This window comes from Poecilia reticulata, linkage group LG23, assembly GCF_000633615.1.
Source record: "Poecilia reticulata strain Guanapo linkage group LG23, Guppy_female_1.0+MT, whole genome shotgun sequence".
In the NCBI taxonomy this organism is placed as follows: Eukaryota; Metazoa; Chordata; class Actinopteri; order Cyprinodontiformes; family Poeciliidae; genus Poecilia; species Poecilia reticulata.
The window spans coordinates 1,031,375-1,044,379 of NC_024353.1; the positions used below are offsets into that span (position 1 = coordinate 1,031,375).

General features: G+C 37.3%; 1 protein-coding gene across 3 annotated transcripts in view; it reads right to left on the reverse strand.

The window, feature by feature from the left end:
• The window catches only part of fam180a (family with sequence similarity 180 member A), a 34,207-nt gene that overhangs the window by 13,740 nt on the left and 7,462 nt on the right, over positions 1-13,005 (reverse strand). For 2 of the 3 annotated variants that reach the window (XM_008400389.2, XM_008400388.2), the window contains one exon: positions 10,986-11,100. The exons of the other annotated variant lie outside the window; for it this stretch is intronic. The gene's annotated coding sequence lies outside the window, so the exon portion shown is untranslated. The remainder of the gene's footprint in view (positions 1-10,985; positions 11,101-13,005) is intronic. 3 annotated transcript variants of the gene reach the window in all.

Sequence of the window (13,005 nt, forward strand, 5' to 3'; positions counted from 1 at the left end):
AAAAACAGTGCTTTAAAGCAATGCAAATAAAGAAAGGGAATGGAATAACATGACAAATTTAATAAATCATCTACTCAAAAATGTTTAAAATACAGAAATTAACTTTCAAGAACTTGTTAAATTGTGATGTCTCATTAAAAACTGTTCTTCATATTACAATAAATCAACAGATAGGAGTAACATAACAATTTTATAAATCATTTTCTCAAAAGTGCTTAAAATATTGCAATAACCTTTGAAAATAGTTCAGAATGAACATTTATGTCTTTACATCTAATACTAAATGAAGTCTGGACATAATAAATCCTAAATATATGTAAGGTTTATGTAAATTGTGGAAAAGTGCCACAAACAATCATCTTGTTTGTAATAAATTGCTTAAAAGTACTTATTGCCCAACAATGTTTGTTAATGTTAAAATAGTTAGATAATGATTCCCCTTTTAATCCTAATGTGGCACTTTTGGCCCTCCATAGAAACAAGCTCAATATTACAATAGCTAGTTTGCTTCAGAAACTTTTACTTTAACATTCCCGTTTTAGAAAAAAAAGAGTGAAAGAAAATTAAAGCTGGATAACAATAGTTGAACTTTTATAATGAGAAAGCATTTTTATAATCCTCGAATATAATCCAAATATTCCCGTTTTGGCCGTTACCTGTGAATTCCTGAACATTTGTAAGCGGCTAATAAAGGTTTACTCTTGTTTGGAGGGACATGGACAAAGCAGCATCCTCCACATTTAACTCACTACTTCCAGCTGCAGTAATCAGCTCCTCACGAGGAATGAGAATTAGTTCTGTGGGCTTCGTCTGAACCGCCTCAGTGCTGCTGCACTCCAGAGAGGGAAACTGTCACGATGCCAGCTGGTGGCGTCAGACTAAGCCAGGAGTTTACACGTAAAACAACACGGTAATAAAAAAGCTCTGGCACTTCTGAATGCTATTCATTTCTTTTTCTAGAAGAGGTGTTGAATTTGAGCCGAGGAAATTCCAATTAGGAGCAAGTTGGACCAAGTGGGGAAAAAATAGCCAGTGTTGGTAATTACTTTTACATTACTGTCATGTTGGGGGTTTGTAGAAAGAGGTTCTGAAGAAGTGAAGGAATTTTAAAGGAAAACTAAAATCAAAACTGAAGAAACTCAGGACCACTTAGCATGAAGCTGATTTACTTAAAACCAACATGAGGTTTTATTCTGTTAATATCTGGGTTGTTTTGTCCAAAGTAGATGGTTGAAGCTAAAATGCGGTGAGCAAAACAAGATACACGGCTATGAGGAACTGAAAAAATTTAATAATTCTGACTTTAATATCAGAAAATTAAAATCGGGATTCTGAGAATAAAAGTAAAAATTCTGAGATTAAGGTCAGATTTGTACAAATGCCACTGTAGGCAGAAAAAAAAAAGAAGAAATTCCAACAAAAGCTCAAATTTTGAGAATCTCAGACATTTTTTAGGAAAAATGTGGAAGTTTCTAAGATCCAAAAGTCTGAAATTTGTAATAAAAATAAATACAAATCTCAAATTTTGAGATTTTAGAAATTTTCTAAAAAATAAAAAAATAAAAACTTGGGTCATTTCTAAGCTGAAAAAGTCTGAAATTTGTAAAAATAAATAAATAAAAACAAAAATAACATTTTGTTTGAGTTTCAAAAGTCAAAGTTAATAAAATTTTTTTTGACTTTTCAAGCTCTGAAACGCTCTTGTTTTTTTTTGTGAGTTTCTGAGATTAATCTCAGAATTTATGAGTTACTTTTCCTTTATTTCCCGTCTACAGCGGCCCTGGTGTAGATCATTTATTCTCATCAGTGGCCTCTTCCATACTTATGTTTGTGATGGTAGGACAGAAAAGCATTCTTCCTGGCATTCTTTCCCAAAAAAGTTTGTTTTTTTCTCACCACATGACTTTGGATGCTTTTTCCTCCTTTGCCACATTAATTACTGAACACATTGGCAAGAGAAATGTTTTGTAATTTGTGAGTTTGTAAGTCGACTGATGTGTGTGAGCTGATTTTAGCAGGGTGGGGTTCATTCTTTCCTCTTGGCCCTAAAATAAAGAGCTGTGTAACACATCAAAGCGTCTCCAGCCAGGACCCCAGATGGTCCCGACTTGGATCCGGCTGTGGCCTTCTGCTGATCACGCAGCTCTTCAGTCTGAACTAATTGAGCAGCGGCTTCTCCAACTTGTGTTTGGAAGACACTAAGCAGGCATAACGAATGACCAGAAACAAGACGACGGCTCATTTTTAAATATGATTATGGTGGAGAAAGGAGGCAGGAACAGGCAGAAAACATGGTTTTCAATTCCTTCAAGTACTAAATCACACTGAAACAATCCTTCATGCAGCTCTTGATATTCTTATTTTTAATTTTTTTAACGTAAAGCCTCTTTACAAAAACCAAATCCAGTGGAGCACATTATAATTAGAGCAAATTATTCCAACCAAACACATAAAAAGTAATTAGTTACCTAGAAATGAACAGAATTTTGTTGCCGGTCTGAAATTCATTAGCAGTTTTGATTTGCCAAAACCAAACTCAGCCTCTTCCAATGTTTTTTCAACTGTAGTAACTTAATAATGTCATCCAATATATGTCTGAATCATTTACTAATACATATCTGTAAAGAAAACATGAAATGATCAGTTTCTCTGGTTTTACTTGTTATAGGTGTATGTGTGAAATGAACATTGTTCTTTTATTTTATGAACTACTGATAACATATCTCAGAAATTCCAATCAAAAATTTAGCATTTGTTATCTTTTCAGACCTTAAATAACAAAGAAAACAAGTTCATATTCATTTAGAAACAACAATGCTAATGTTTTAACTCGGGAAGAGTTCAGAAATCTATATTTAGTGGAATAACTGAGATTTTCTTAATTTTTCCAGAGATGTATATTCATTTGTGGATTAATTTGCCTTTATTTCTTTGAATCTGTGCATTACTTAAGTTAATAAACAAGTATTTAAACTGATTAAAACATTAACATGTATGTTAGTATCTGGTTATAACTATGTAAACTGACGTTAATGAGAAGTTTTGGGTTGACCGGCTGCCACTAACTTGATTTTGTTTTTGATTAACAACTAATGAATCTATAAAACTTCACTTTTTACAGGTAGCCCGACTTCAACGACATAAAACCGCAGCAGCAGATAAAATTGTTTAACTGAGCATATTGGACTACAGTCTCAGACACGCGGCACGTTTTGAACTGCCAAGAATAAAAACGCAATCTGCTCATAAAATTTCATCTCTCAGATGGTGACTGGATTTGCGCTTCGGTTTTTCAGCCATGGAATATGCTAAAGTTTGGATCTGATTTGAAAAGCAACATCTGCAGGGAGGGAGGGCGCTGAGCTGCAACCTGCCTTCCTCTCTTCTTTCTGCACGCATCTTTGTGACTGTCGAGTAGTCACAAAGCCAGTCAGATCCAAATCTGTCCCTTGTTAAAATCTCACACTTCCTCTTCCCTCCTCAATCCCCTCAAAGCTGTGTACCGCAGAGCAAAGTGCCTTGTTAGATCGGATCTGGTGCTGGTTATCCTGCCATATCCCCCCTACTTACAAAGCCTGGATTACACAATTAAATTCTGCAGTTTTGCATTTCAAAGCTTGAGCCCTTCATCACGGAGCAAACAACACGCAGAATTGCAAACATGAACAACATAAAACTTCAGCAATGCCAACAAAATGAGGGTTTGTCTGATGAAAAATGTCTGAAGATGGTTATTGTTTGGTGTCACAGCTCTTCAGCTAAACACTTCATCAAGATTCTTCATCTTTCTTCCCCTATTGGATCCTCATCCTCAGTCAGTGACGATAAAATGATGATTTGTGCCCCAACTCAGCTAAAGCTGGATCTCAATTCCTCTTTTTAAAACTAGAAATGGAAACAAAACAGTGGGAAGCAATAAAAGTTTTGTAATAATTGGACAGAAATTATAAGGAAGCCTCATCACGATACATTTAAAATCTAAATTTGAACCAAAACCTCAGTTTCCTTTTACTTTTTTAACAAAAAACCCACAGAGGAAAATCCTCAACCTCATCTTGCAATTCAACAAAATGACTCCTGAGATCAAATAAGGTATTATTTTAAATTAAATAAATAAGGGGTAGCTTAATTTTGTTTTATGAGCTGTAATAATATAGCAGCAAATGGCAGCTTCCATTGATGAATGAACTTTAAAATCCACCCAGACGCCAGCGTCCATTATTTCTAACTTAGAGAAGAAAATCACGTTAAATATATTTGGATATTTATGTAAATTACTTCTAGAACAAACTGTTGATGTCATTCATATAAGTGACACTAATGAGAGAGAAAAAGATAAACCGCTGCTAATATTTTGCATCTAAACTTGATGGACATGTTTTCATCTGAATGTGAAGTCAAGCTGCATATCGAGTTAGAAAAGCAAAGCAGAGTCACAAAACAGAATAAGTTGGTCTTAAATTTTTCATTTTATTAATTTCTTTTAAAATGGCTCCACATAATTTTAACAGCTTTAACTGTCATTCATTTTTCTTGTTTTATTATTTTTGGTGAAGGTGCAGATCCCGGCACGCTTTCAAATGAAATCAGTGTGTTTGATTTTAACAGCATATCAACCACACCAACATGTTTTAATTTTCCATGTTTTAAAGCTGAAATCGTGACTTCTGATGATCCAAACTGAATTTTAATGATTCGCTGTGACTCAAGGGATTATTTTTCCCTTCGTTTTGCCTCCCTCTTCGTATTTGGCAGGAAAAAATGCAACAAAACAAAAGAAAAAAGCAAATGCTGATTTAATTTCTGTGCCATTTTATATGTGTTTTTTGTATAACCTAAATTCCTCCTGTCCATCTTGGCTGCTCATAACTTATTCTGCGTCTGAGTTTCTTTCTTCCTCCTTCCCCCTGAACACGTTTCCATCTCTCCCTCCTAGCTGTCTTTTCTTTTATATTATGTCAATTTCTGATCCTTTAATCCCTCCTTTCGGCATCAGAATTGTGAGTTTTCCCATCCGCAGCCTTCCGCGTCAGTTTCCGGTGATAATCACAGACAATGCCTCATAGTAACAAACGTTGACCCAGCCTTGAGGACAGCCGTGCTGGTCAGGATTTTGAGTTTTCTCTCGTTTAATCTGCGTTTCATGATGACGTTTTGGCCACACTGTGACCGTGTCTGTGACCATTTGCCCTCCTCCTGGTCGACCCGTCATGTTTATGTTCCCGGGACCCGGTGGCGATGAATATCCTGTCCCCAGCATCCAGGCACAGGCTCATCTACATGCACATACTCTTGCCGCCGGCGAGTGATTTGCAAGCCTGTGCAGCAACTTCCATGAATCCATGCATGTGTGAATGTTGAATCCGGTGAATAAAGAGAAGGCGGACACCCAGTGGGGTCGTGTGGAGTTTTTTTTTTTCTTTTCCTCGATACTCCCCGGTGCTCAGAGGAACACTGACCCTGACGGTTTTCTCTCAAGCCGGTGCTGCCATTGATCACTTCACACACAGTAAACAAACAACGTCCCCCATCATCCCTTGCAGCGGCGTCGAGCCGACAGACTTCTGGGCTGCGGCAGGAAGCTGGGCTCATAATCATGCGTTACCCGGCAGAGCTTTGCTTTGTACTGATAAAACAGGACCAGGGTGTATAAAATAAATCACACGGAGAATATTTATTAAATCTGCAGGTGTTATCCTTTGGCAGCAGATGAAAAAAACGCATTACCTTTAAAAACTTATTTATTCATACATTATTAAAAAGCTGCTGCGGTCAACGAGGTCGATAATGTTAAATGTTCAGGGTTTTTATTTCACCTGCATATCGTGAGCGGTTTAAAGAAGTCTTTGGAACACGTTTACTTTCATCCGTTCTTGAGATCCGGCTTGATAAAGTTATCTCTGTGAAGGATGCAAGACTCCGTGCGACAGGAAGAGATTTGCTTTCTGGAGAAGCTCGCAGTAGGAAAGAGTTTAGCTGATCGACTTGACGCCTAACTGATAAAATAAAAACTAAAAAACGCTAAATTCTGTTAATTTTATTGGGATTTTGTGTTATAGAAAAGTAGCGTGCATTCTAAAAGAGAAAGAAAAGGATATCATTTAAATATTTATGCAAATAAAACTGTAAAAAGTTTAATGTGCATTAATTTTCAGCTCAACCACGTGTGTTTTGTTGGATGTTTCTACATAAATCTGGTCTTGAGACCAAAATGTCTCCAAACTAGTTCATGCAACTCAGTGCGAGTTGATGGAAATCATCTGAAATGACCAATTTAAGGTTCTCAGATTATGGACTTTAACTGTACCATTTGAAGATTGTGTTCATCTATTCCATAAAAGCCAATTTGAAACATGTTAGTTGATGTTGGCGGCTGATCAAATAAGCTTGTAATCCTACATCAATCGATGGCAGAGAGTGAAAGCTTGGTGGTCGAGTCGGTCATCCAAATTAGTGGCGAGAGTAGATAAAAAGTTTTCATTCATTTGATTGGAGAGTCTGTAATGAATCACATTTCATCAAAAACTATAGAGAAAATAATCATTTTGCTGCTAAATTATTGAATAAATAGACAAATGAGCTAAACGATATTTTATTTTTGTTCTTAATCTGTTTATTAAGGTTATTCAATTCTTCTTTGAAAAAAATCCTTCTTTAGAAATGTGAACTGTAGATGCTGAAAGTACCGTTAGCATCTGTGCTACTGCAGCATGTTTAGCATTAAGATGCTATTTTAGACAGAATAGCTTGATAGGCTAACTACTATTAGCACACCTTGAACACAATTATAATCTTTACCAGTGTCCAAGCAAAAATTAACCCGCAGTGGTGTAAAAGAAGCCGTTTTGTTGTCCATTGCCGTTTGTGAATGTCACTTGCGCGTCAGATATACGGTTGTACCAGAAACGTGCAAATACAAAGGTTCCAGCTGGTACTAAGTGTGACTATTTGTGTTAAAGTTTTTAACTCATAAAAATAAATGTAATTAATAAATCAAAATTACAAGTTAAAAGTGTGAATTTGGCAGATTTTTACAGTTAAATTAAAGACATGCTTATGGCACAGAGTATTGAGAAGAAGCTCATCCGCTGAATCCATCTCTTTATCCGCATAATCACAAAAGGCCGACATGATCTCAACTGCTCTGCGTTCGTTAGCGGGTGAATAATGAAGTCAAGCTCCAACATTCGCTTATTGGCAGAAAACCTTTTAAAGCATTTGGGTTTAGTTCGCTCCTTTGGGATGGATGGCTGCGGCGCTGACCTCAACTTCTCTTGCGCTTCCTGTTGTTGATGCAACTGTGAGTCATTGATTTGAGCCCCACCACCTGCAGGTAGGCAAACTCATTCCTGATGACACCAGACTTTATCTAACACATAAATATTTAAGTGAGTTGAACACAAAGGGAGAAACTCCGATGACGGCTCCATTTTCAGGCCCCCGCCGCCCCTAAGGATAAATTACCTCTGAAGGCAAACTTTCTCCAAGATTGGGGGAACTACTGATAAACAAAACAATCTATAATTAAAGCATCTGCACCGTAATTAAAACCTGTGCTATCGGTTTTCCCTGACAGCATGATACGATGCTTTTATATTATTAAAAAAAAGAAAGAAGGAGCCACATTGTGATTTTTGCCGCTTTATTCCTGGTGTTGAGATTAAATATAGTTTCTGTATTTTCCGCTGCTTCGTGATTGCAAGCGAGGTGACAGTGTTCTTTTTGTACGCCTAATTGCTCCCTGGGTTGCTTTCTTCCTCTCCTCACAGCGATGTCTCCCGTGATAAAGACGGATCAGCCTTGACGAGAGGGACCAGCCGCTCCGCCGTTTTCACTCTCGACTCTTCCGCGTTTGACAACGTAATTACGAAAGACAAGGAGCTGTGCAATTAAAAGGCAGCGGTTGTTGACAGGAGGAGCTTTAATAGGAGCGGCGCAGCAGAGACGAGACTCAACAGGGGGGTTCTCGGAGAGGAGGCGTCCCAATGTTTCGACAGATCTGGCAGGGTACCAGGTGGGCTCATGGGGAACTTTACAAAAAAAATTACAAATAAACATCAAGACATTTGATGTTTTGATGCTCTTTCCTTTGATCTATGCTACTCATCGGCTCCAATGTGGGCGTTATCAGCTGTTTGTCATGGCAGGTTGATAAATATTTCCCCATTGTTTATTACATTACATATAACCGAGGATTACAGTGGATTATGGTGCAGCTAATGAACTTAATGAGTTTGCATCGTGACTCGTAAAGCATCTACTAAATTGATGTTAGAGGTTAATAAACAGACTTCTGTGTTTATTGGTTATTTAATCTTGGTTCAAAATGAGATATGCATGATTTATGTTGGAGTTTGTTTTGAGTTTGCTGCTGCAGAGATGCTGCTCACTGTGGCACCAGATCATCATTCTACATTTATGTACAAAATTGCAATACTAACACGGCAGAAATCATGTCTCCATTAAGATATTCATGCTTTTATGGAAGTTTTCTGGATCTACTCCGTCAGTTTCAGCCTGATTGAGGAGGAGGTACCAGCAGTACTTCTATCATTTTATTAGCAATAAAATGTTGCACGCAATTTCAAAATAACTTTGACATTGCTTGAATGCTCTGTGTTTGTGCCTCTGAGGTTGCTTTAAGGAGGAAAAATGCACACAAAGTGTTTTAAACTTATCAGCCTCTGAAGCCTTTCTAATGAACTTTGTCAGCTCAAGCGGCGTGAATAACCAGGAAATTTCCCATTTTTTATAAACATTTTGAGTTTTTTTCTAGCAAATCTGCTACTTTTCAAACTTAGAAGTTTCCTTGTTTTTGCTAGAACATTTCTGAGATTTTTTTTTGACTTTTCAAACTCAAATTTGCTTTTGTTTTGATAATTTTTATTTATTAATTTATTCCTTTGATTTTCTACAATAGCCCCAACATGCTGTCCTAGGAACTCAACCATTGTGCTAAACATATAAATATTCACCTTTACATTATTTTAATATGCCACCCTCTTGCTTAGAGTGTGTTTTGGTGCCCCCTGGTGGCCAAAATCATCATCAAAACAAAATATAGTTGATCTAAAACAATGATACTGTTGCATTTCTGCCTGCAAAACCTGAGATGACTAAGCTACCAGCAGGCAGACATGTTCATTGTGTGCTTACATAAACACACGCAGGCATATGCAACACACACTGGAGTGTATACCCTCAAATCAGTGAGTGTGTACAACTGTCACCTGCAATATGTATGAAGCCTGAGTAATTATTGCCCTGCCTCTGTTTTTATGCTAATGTGTTCATGTTCAGCATAAATTTGGCCCTTTAATGAAGAAAAATGACTAAGTTGTGCCTGCACACCTTGTTAGACGAATAAAACGACTTCAGCTTCCACCGGGTAAAATGCCTTTCTTTCCAATGGAGCTCTCTATCACTAGTAATCGATAACCGTCAAAACATGAGAGCGCCACGAGTTTCAGCCATCCCAAAGTTTTCATTGTTCTGCCAAGCTCCTCTGAGCCACAACTACAGATTAATCAGGTGTTTTGTGCCAAGTCTGCTTCTACAAACTAATTATTTAACTTTAGCCTGCTTTCCATTTGGAGTTAAATTAAGCTAAATGATTTTTAAAATACACACTAAATGGATAGTTGTAAGCTTATGAATGAAAAACTCAACAGGAACATATGTGCCTTTGCACTAAACAGTCCATCCACTAAACATGAATCCCCTTCAGTGAGATTATCTCACTTCATGATTGAGCTTCCTTGTTGATCTGCAGCTTTTTGAGACACAATAATTGTTTGATTTTGAAAAAACAAAACAAAACAAAGCAAAGGATGACGCCTTGGGTTGCGAACACATCCAGAAATGAAAGGACAGCGAATATATCAGTCATTTTCACGTCAATAAAAACCATTCTTTGAGTTTGTTTGCTGCTGTCAACGGTCTTTTATTTTGAATGTCTGTCGTGGCTTTTCAAATTCAAACGACGACGATGAAAAAAAGTAAGAAAAACACGCAGCCTCCCCCAAAATTTATCTCTGTGATTGATGTGTATTTTTCCACCAGCCGATGACTCAGTGAGTCCAGACTGATTTCTGGAAAAAAACACACACGCTGAAATTGAAAAGTTTCCAGAAGCGATGATAAAAAAAGCAATCTATGACCTGCTCAGTGTGGACCTAATGGGAACTGTCGGAGGTGAAGTCGGTCGGCTTCAGAGTACAAAGACGTAATTGGAAATGATGAAACGTCAAACAGAAACAAACATTTGCATAAATAAGATAAACTTACTCACTGACTTTGCTACATCTGACCCAAACTTATTTAGTCCGGTCTTAGGTTGCAGCTGTTTTTCAAGTGTTGTAGCGTCCAAGATTGACTCGACTGTGGATGATTTTTAACTGTTTTTACATGTGCATAAACACACAAACATGTGGTGCTTCCAGTCCATTATTTAGGCCAGAAGGTTGATCAGGCTTTTAGGGATTCAACAATGAAAGTCACACTTTTGCTTTCTAAAACATTCACATATGCAGCAGATATTAAAATTTTGTTTACTGAGTAAAATGCTTCTGATTAGGTTAATCAGACTCATTTGGTAAATAACCAGCATCACTTTTTCAAAAAAAACAACACAAAGTGGTGCATAATTATGAAGTGGAACAAAAATTATTCATATTTTCATGAAAAATACACCGATTAGTGCAGGGTTAGTTTTGAATTCAGACCCATTTACTCTTAAATCCAGTTTCCAAATAAGAACGGCTACAATATGTAGTCTGTAGTCGGGCAAAGTTAGTAGAGTAACGACTCATGAGACTTTCTGCTATATGTGACCTGAAAGGTTGTTCTACAAAGTAGTACATAATGCACTTTTTATATATTTATCTATAAAAAATTATGCACTACTTTGTGATGTCCTTTCACATTAAATCCATATAAAAGTTCTTACATTTTTAGTATTTTAGAAAACAAAAATTTGACTTTACCACAGTCTGTACTTCAGGTTAAGCTGAGTTTATACTGTTCCCCCTCTGCAGGTAGGACTGCCTGCACGTCTTGTGGCTCAAACATTTCCTTTGAAGTGTGTCTGGGGATTATTTCCTGCAACCAAGAAAACAGATTCAAGACACAGTAAACAAGAGAAGCTCCACATCATAACCAGCAGGTGTAAACAGAGAAACTCCAGCAGGTCAACTTCACTCTGCATTCCTGCAACTGCATCTTCTAAAATGAGCATCACTACAACCAGAGCCCAGTTCAGTCCCAGCCGATACCACCAGCCTGCTTTATCAGGGTTTCCCCCAGTGTATTACAAGCCTGGCGGGCCACCAGGCTTTACTTGTGCTCCCACCAGGCTAAGCACTGTTTATTTTTTTAAAAGTCTTTTTAAAATGCTTGCAGTTTTAGATTTTATAGTTGGTGTACATGCATTAATCTTCCAATCTTTTAATAACACATAATTATTGAGTAATATTTTCAAATTTCCTGTCAACTTTAAACATTTTTTAAATCAAAACCACGACATGCCGCTGGATGAATGATTGGGGGAAACCTTGTTTATGCTCGTCAAGGTTCACTAAAAAAAACACTAACCTTGATGTCTAAAACTCCTTCACTTTTCTACCATATTTATCCGAATTTCTATGGATGGCTTAGAAATGATCATGACATATTTTCAATCCTAAAATGTTTGCTTGTTTACTTTTTCCACAGCAAAAACTCAAAACGTGTCACAGCTGTGCAGGTGTTTACATTCCTAGCAACCGCCGTGTGACTGAAGCCACTTATTGAATCACATAAACTCGTTATTCGACATTCCAGGTGTGAATTAGGGCTGTGTAATAATATCGATTTTGTGATATATACCGATATTTTCTTTCATAGAAAAAAATAAATATTCATCCGCAAGTATCGTAACATCCAACTGTCACCTTGCTCACTCACTGCTCGCTTCGCCGGGAGAGTGATTAGGTCATCAGGCTTAGAGTGATTCCTTCAGATGTTAAGTGTCGAGGTTAAAAAGGTATCAAACTATTCAGAGCAGGTACTTGGTGCACTTTGTTTACTTGACAAATGCATGTAAGCTACAGTTTGTACTGTTTCAATTAAAAGAAACATGTTTTCTCACCACTTCTTTGATTCATTTTGTCCAGCTGTCGACTTTAAGTCCGTTTCCAACCAGAGCCAGGTATTGTGTAGTTGGTGCTTTTAATCAGTTTTCTGTTAAATGCAATCCAACTCTATAACAGTCACAAAATGTCACCAAAATCACTCTAAAATTTTTCAGAAAATTGCAAAAGTGTATTGAATTGTATCGTTTGCTGAATATCGCAATATATATCGTATCATATCGTATCACTGCAGCCCTACTTTCACTGCACAGACACGGTGCTATGTAAACTGACAAATTACCAAGAGTTGGACATAATGACAATGAATTAAACATTTAAACATGTTCAGATGTTGTGTGTTTTTCCAGCCTACCTCTCATTGGTAATTGCTTTCTAACTGCTTCAATTTAACACAATTTTCAGCCCTCCCAGGAGATGCCATTTCTTCATTTAGCCATTTGAAATTCTATTTTTAAACACACATGCTGCCCCTCGCCCCGCTGATGTCTCTCCTCTTGCCTGAAGTTATCTCATCTTAAAGAACGGAGGAGTGATCGCCTCCAGAAGATTGAAGCCAGTTTCCATTTCCGTTGAAGGGGCTCGTGGTCTTTGAAGCAAGGAGAAGGGAGAGAAATGCGTCTTTGTACCATGCACTCCAGCAAATTAAAAAGTCAGACGTTGGCGCTCTGGTATATTTGAAGTCTCAGTTTTGAGCGTGGGCATGATGTTGGGAAATATTGTAAAGATCAGATGCAAGTCTGCAATGCTACACTGTTCAACCCTTCCAAACATGACGGATTAGTTTGCTTCCAAACCAACTAATACCAATACCACATTGTTATCAGTACAGCACTGATACTTGCGTGGTAAGATTCACACTTTTGAATTTGGTTTT